Genomic DNA, 6,358 nt, shown 5'->3' on the forward strand with positions numbered 1-6,358 from the left:
CCCAGGTGCCCCTTAAGTAAGTTTTTGTGCTTTCTCTCTTGTTAATCTATCATTTGTTCCACAACCCAGCCGAGAACCCAGAAGGTAGAAGGAAAGAGATTTTTTTCCTCTCCTACATGGATCACTGATAAAATCTCAGATCTCTTCATAATTCTTTACATGTGCTGCAGATATTTTGAAACATTCTTTATGTTCCATGTTATCTCCAAATTATGCTTAATTCGAAACACTGCTCTATCTTGTTAATGGGTGAATAAAGAAGCTCCTGTATTATTGTTTTCTTTTTTTGCTTTTATATTTGAGTTTATTCTTCATTTAACTTTTAAAACACTACTATAGTTGAATATTAAAACAAAAACAATAGCAAGTAGTGAGCTATGGTTATGGTCCTTCACTCATTCACTACTGCATATAAAATGCCAGCAGTGTTATTCGTGCCCCATTAAAAGGTCTGACGCTGAACACCCCCCCAGGATGATGTTCATCATCCTCCTATGCTTCCCCATTGTAATGGCACCATCTTTCCTGATTGGAATCAAAGTCCACCAGTTCCACCTGGTCCATTTCATCAGTCTCCTCTACTTCCTTCCCCTCAGGTAGGAGTTTTTCCAGCAAATAAAGTCTATCAGGAGAGAGAAAGCCATTCTCGGGGAAGTTTACCTTAAATCCGATGATTGGGCGACCCTTCTCGTATGGTCTACAACAAATTGGCATGCCTCCGTTTAGCACACACTTGATATCCCCAGGCTTGACCATCTGACCTGGATGAGAGGTGATGACGATGGTTCGGTTGTCAAGAGTAGATACTGGCTTTTGAAAGCCACACAGGGCTTCAACCAGCTGTATATCCATACTCATGTACAGATCTTCTCCTCGTGGAATCAAAACAACATGGTCCTTCTGATCTAAAACAATGATAATATCTCCTGGTTCCAGTCCTTTTACATTTATCTTTAGGACTGATCTGCTCCCCACGGCCCTGGCACTCCATGCACACAGATTGAATTTGCTGAACCATTCCAGGTCCTATCTGATGAATTCTTGTTTGCATTCCAGTACCTCGGCAATTGGGACAGCATTCGACTGCTCCTTTCTTACCACCTCGGCCTTCACGTTTATCGCAAATCACATTCTTTGGCAGAGATAGTTTTCTTGTTGCACCATTATATAAATCTTCTAAGGTTACTGAGAGCTGATGTACAACATTTTTACCTCTCCTTTCTCTCTGCATCCTGCCTCCTCCTCCAAAAAACATATCAAAGATGTCCATGGGGGAGCCAAAACCACACCAGCTCCACCTTTAATTGCCCGTTCTCCTTTGTCACGTAATTCCCTTTTCTTTGCATCAGAGAGCACTTCATAAGCTTGAGAAATCTGTTTAAACTTGTCTCCTTCATTTGGATTCTTATCAGGGTGGTACTTCGAGGCCAGTTTCCTATAAGCCTTTTTCAATTCCTCCAGGGTGGCATTGGGTTAGACCCCCAAAACATCATAGTAAGTGGTTTCTTTCACCATTTTCTACAGCCGGTGAGAGGGCGGAGGCCAGTGTGGGGGAGCGGGAAGGACTACGTTGCTGGACGCAGCTAGGGCAGCCGCTGCTCCTCTGCGTCTTACCGAGTGTTCTGGAAAGTTCCCAGCTCATGTATTATTGTACCACCAATTTGTTTGAAAAAAAGTATTTTGGTAACTGTATTTCATTACGATGGGTTTCTATTGCAATACTATGCATTTTATTTTCTGAATTGAAAAGCAATGTTCTGGGCAGCTCCGGTGGCTCGACGGTTTAGTGCTGCCTTCGGTCCAGGGCGTGATCCTGGAGTCCTGGGATCGAGCCCCACGACGGGCTCCCTGCGTGGAGCCTGCTCCTCCCTCTGCCTGTGTCTCTGCCTCTCCCCCTCTCTCTCTGTGTCTCTCATGAATAAATAGATAAAAAAATCTTAAAAAAAAAAAAAAAGCAATGTTCTGAGCAGGTGTCCTTGGCACAAAATGGTTAAGGGCCTGGGTTTTTAGTGCAACATATATGCCCTGCCTTACTTAACTTTCAAAACAGTTTATTTATTTATTTTGTTAGTTTGTTTTTTAAGTAGGCTTCATGCCCAACGTAGGGCTTGAACCCACGGCCCTGAGATTAAAAGTGGCAAGCTCTACCGATTAAGCCAGCCAGGTGCCCCCTTACGAGCTTTTACATATATAATTATATTTATATATCTTTTTCACAACAGCTTTTCGAAGCCAGTGCTGTTGTTAGCACTTCTTTTTTGCAGAGGACGGAACTGAAGATCTGAAAAGTTACTTGGCCCAGGTCACCTACGTGGAAAGTCAGAGCCTGGATTTGAGTGACATGGAGCCTCTGCTCCCAACCATTATGCTCGTGCCTAGAAATGGTAACAGAAGTGTTGGTGTTAATGGCTGGGCCTATTTAGAAAGATTCTCCTAAAAGTCCCTGCAGCCTTCCCAGTTCAATGGAACACTGGCAGGTCCCTGTTATTGCTGCCAAAGACGGGCCCAGGCCCAGAGCAGGCATGGGAGGAATCCTGCACAGTCCCTGCCTTTTCTGGGCCACCCTTGGGCCCCTGCCTCTCATTGCTGGATCCCGTCAGGTGCCTGTGCCCTGTGGCGAGAGAGGCTGGGAAAGTGAGTCTAATGGTAGGGGTCTGGCTTTGCATCGTAAAGTTGGGGCTTCCACAGAACTGGAAGGAAGTTTGGAAGACAAAAACAAAACAAAACAAAAATAAGTTTACTACACACCCTAACATAAACCTGGCTGCTCGGTGGGTGCCAACTTCTGGCAGCGCATAGGCAGGAGGCTGTAGTTGGCGGATAATAGTAATTACAGCAATACTAATTGAATATTCACTGTGTGCCAAGCAGTATTCTAAGCACTTTTTGTGCAGTAACTTATTTTATCTTCACAGCAACCCTGTGAGATAGATATTATTGTTAGCATACCCATTTTACAGATGAGGAAACTAAGTCTGAGAAAAGTCAATGCCATTCACTGACTGTGCCCTGCTTCGGCTGCCACGTTGACAGCCTTTGAGTGGGTCGTGTACTTCACCAGCCCCGCCACCCTCTCTTATCTGACACGGCTCCCGATTTCCACATGCAAGTCTTTGGTCTGAGTCCTGTAGTTCCACATTTGAGTTTCCAACCCCTGCCCAGTTCCCTGAGACCTTTGGGGCAGGAATGGGGGCCGGGGGTGTCTTGCAGATTTATCTTAGTGGTTCCTGACCAGAACCTCTGGTATCAATAATTTTTAAAAAAGCCCCCAGAAGATTCTGGGGAGCATGGCTGAGACCCTCTGGATACCTTCAGAAACAATCTTGGCCCAGCGCAGCGGGATGAGTCCTCTTTACACACCGTCCACTCGCTGGATGGGCAGGCCCCAGGTCGGTGCTGGGATGCAGCGGTGAAGGAGGGGAGAGACACAGCTGCTCACAGTGGGGCTGGGCAGGGAGGCAGGGCATGAGGAGAAGGCAGGCTGGAAGGGCCTCCCAGGTAGCGAGCTCGGCAAGGTGGCAGCGAGAGGACCTGAAAAGTTTGACATGAATTCTTAGTCATCGACTGCAGCCTGCCTGCGCCCGAGCCTCCTGTCCTCTTCATGCCCATGGCCTGGTTGCAGACCCCTCCTGGAGCTTCCAAGACAGGAAGGACAAGTAGAGAAGGAGGAGGATGGGGAGGGGAGCTGGGGCCTGGCCAGGATGACTCAAGATGGCCTGAGGCCTCTTAGACGTTAGCTTGAGGGCTGAGATGTTTCCTCTGTTTTTTGTTTTTGTTTTTGTTTTAAAGCATGTAGGGCCTAGAAGCTGGTAAACATGGCTGGGGTAGCAGCTGGGTGACCAACTGTTCGGTTTGCACAGGATGCCGAACCAGGAAAGCCCCAGGCAAACCAGAGACAGGTGGTCATTCTAGCGGAAGCTAAGCGTCCCTGCACCTTCATCCTGGGCTGCTCTGGTCCCGCCACTGTGGGTTGAGACAGGTGTTTCTCAAACCTCACCATGTACATCAGCTCCTGGACTCTGGTTGAAATGCAGACTGATTCTACATCTGGGATGGGGCCTGAGAATCTGCATTTTGAACAGGCTTCGCGAAGCGTGGGTGCCACTGGTCCACGCACCATTGCTTCAGTAGCAAGGGCTAAAAGTACACGTAGGCTCATTGCAAACCAACTAGGGGAGGGAGATAGAGGCTTTGCTCATCCAAACAACACACTGGTATTTCCACTGGGTCGCTCTGGCCTCAGATTTGCAGTGCAGCTCAGTTGCTGAACGTATTTCAGTTTAAAATCCATGCACACCACTCACACACAACGCCCCTCACAGGCACCATTGACTTGCTTTGCTTCCTAACTGGATGCAGCGGGGTTGCATTTGGCAACCTCTTCTCCTTTCTCCTCCTTGTAGCTCACCTAGTTTTCACCCCACAGGAGCCTGGGTCCATGTGCCAATGAGGCCAATCCCAGGGAAGATGAGAACACTTGCTGCGCTGCCTGCCGGAGAGTGATTGAAATAAAGATTTTCTTCCCCCTCTTCCCTCTCCTGAGCAAGTAGAGGCAGGTTTGTTGAAATTGCTGGAGGTGACAACAATGATATTTGAGTTCTAGAAATGTTGTTTCGAAGAGCAGGAGCCTGTTAGAGCCCCCCGCCCCACTCCCATCGCCTCTGCCCCCCTTGCACTATTGCTTACATAGGATGGCTCCGATGGCAGGGCAGCTGAGCATGGGGGAGCTGGGTGGGGCGTGACCTTGGTGACATTCTTACCCCACCTGTAATGTGGGGATAGCGACTGGGCCTTCTGAGCTGGGCATTCCTTGTTTGTTCCCCAGACCCATTCCCTGCCCCAGGGGGACTGACCATCAGAAACCGCATCACTCGGACATCCTGCCTTCTGGAGTCTGGTTGGGTTTGCAAAGAGAGGCACTGGCAGGAGGTGGGTGCTGGGGGGATTTATTTATTACCTGTTTCCTCCCTACTCTGGCCTGAAGCTGTGTGTTTCTCTCTGCTGGGCAGATGTCTCTCTAGCTCCAGGCCCGAGGATGTGTTCCAATTACCAGCATATTTTGCCTCTCAGCTCCAAATTCATCCTTCAGGACTAGCTGTTCTGTGATATGCCCAGGGTTGCTTAAGCATCTCTCCTGTGCAATGCGTGCAATGTCAGGCTCTATCAGTAGACAGCGCCAGAGGGCCACAGCTGGCTCTGCGGCTTTCATCCTTTGCACCCTCTCAGCCCCATCAGGTGGAGCCTGTCCCCAGGCTTGGCCCATCAGCAGGCCAGAGGCTCTGCTGGCCTCCCTGATTGACACAGAGTCAGGGTGAATCTCAGAGCTTCTGGCAGGAGCTACCCAAGAGGTGCCTTGCTCTTGCTTGTTGGACTTGAATCTGGGGAGATGAGAGGCAAGGCAGGTGCAGCCACGTTGTCATCACGCGGGAGAGTCTTGAGCTGCCAGGTGGAAGCAGAGAGTGAAGCCGACCGGGTGGAGACTCTAAGATGGAGAGAAAGTGACTCCTCCTGACATTGAGCTGCACCTGAGCCTGGCAGGAACTTGGACTTCTCAGTTATGTGAACCTATGAATGTTCTTTCTCTACACTTCTTCCTCCACCAGCAACCACCACCCCGCTCCCTGGCCCTGCCTGGCACTTAAGCCAGTTTGAGTTGGGTTCTCTGCTGTTTAGAAATATAATAATCCTCCCTGATATAATACCCATTTAATTCTTACACAATGGCTGTAGGAAAATACTATGACTAAATATCTCCCCCCTCTCCAAGCACTCGACTGCATGATGTCATGGGATCCTTTCCCCATCCCCATCCCAAACAGCCTTGGGGGAAGTTATTATTATTATTATTATCCCCTCCCAGATGAAGAAGAACAGTGCTCGGGTGTCTAGGTGGCTCAGTCGGTTAAGCATCTGACTCTGGCTTAGGTCATGATCTTGGGGTCCTGGGATAGAGTCCCGTGTTGGGGCTCAGCGGAGAGTCTGCTTCTCCCTCTGCCCCTCCCCGCTGCTTGTGTATGGGCTTTCTGTCTCTCTCTCAAATAACTAAATAAAATCTAAAAAAAAAAAAAAAAGAAAAAGAAAAAAGAAAACAATGCTCAGAGTAGCCAGGTAAGCAGCTCAAGGCCACCCAGCTAGTCAGTGGTAGAGGCAGGACAGAGCCCCAGGCTGCCTCCCAACAGAGGGAAGCCGGCTGTCCGCCTTCACAAGTGGCCTGAGCCGTGCATCGCAGCCGAGGGAGGACACCCTGGTCCGAGGGGGGAGGCAGGGGAGAAATCTGGATCCCTGAGTAATTGTGCAACAATGCAGCTCCCCCACGTTCATTACCTGACTGCTAATGAAAAGATCTCCGAATTGTGCT

At 49.1% G+C, this 6,358-nt stretch overlaps 1 pseudogene; it reads right to left on the reverse strand.

Annotated features, from left to right (window-relative positions):
• Positions 1–402: 402 nt before the first annotated feature.
• Positions 403–1,533, reverse strand: LOC125753505 (dnaJ homolog subfamily A member 1-like; annotated as a pseudogene).
• Between the last annotated feature and the right edge of the window lie 4,825 nt (positions 1,534–6,358).

The sequence above is a fragment of the Canis lupus genome, chromosome 24 (assembly GCF_003254725.2).
Source record: "Canis lupus dingo isolate Sandy chromosome 24, ASM325472v2, whole genome shotgun sequence".
In the NCBI taxonomy this organism is placed as follows: Eukaryota; Metazoa; Chordata; class Mammalia; order Carnivora; family Canidae; genus Canis; species Canis lupus.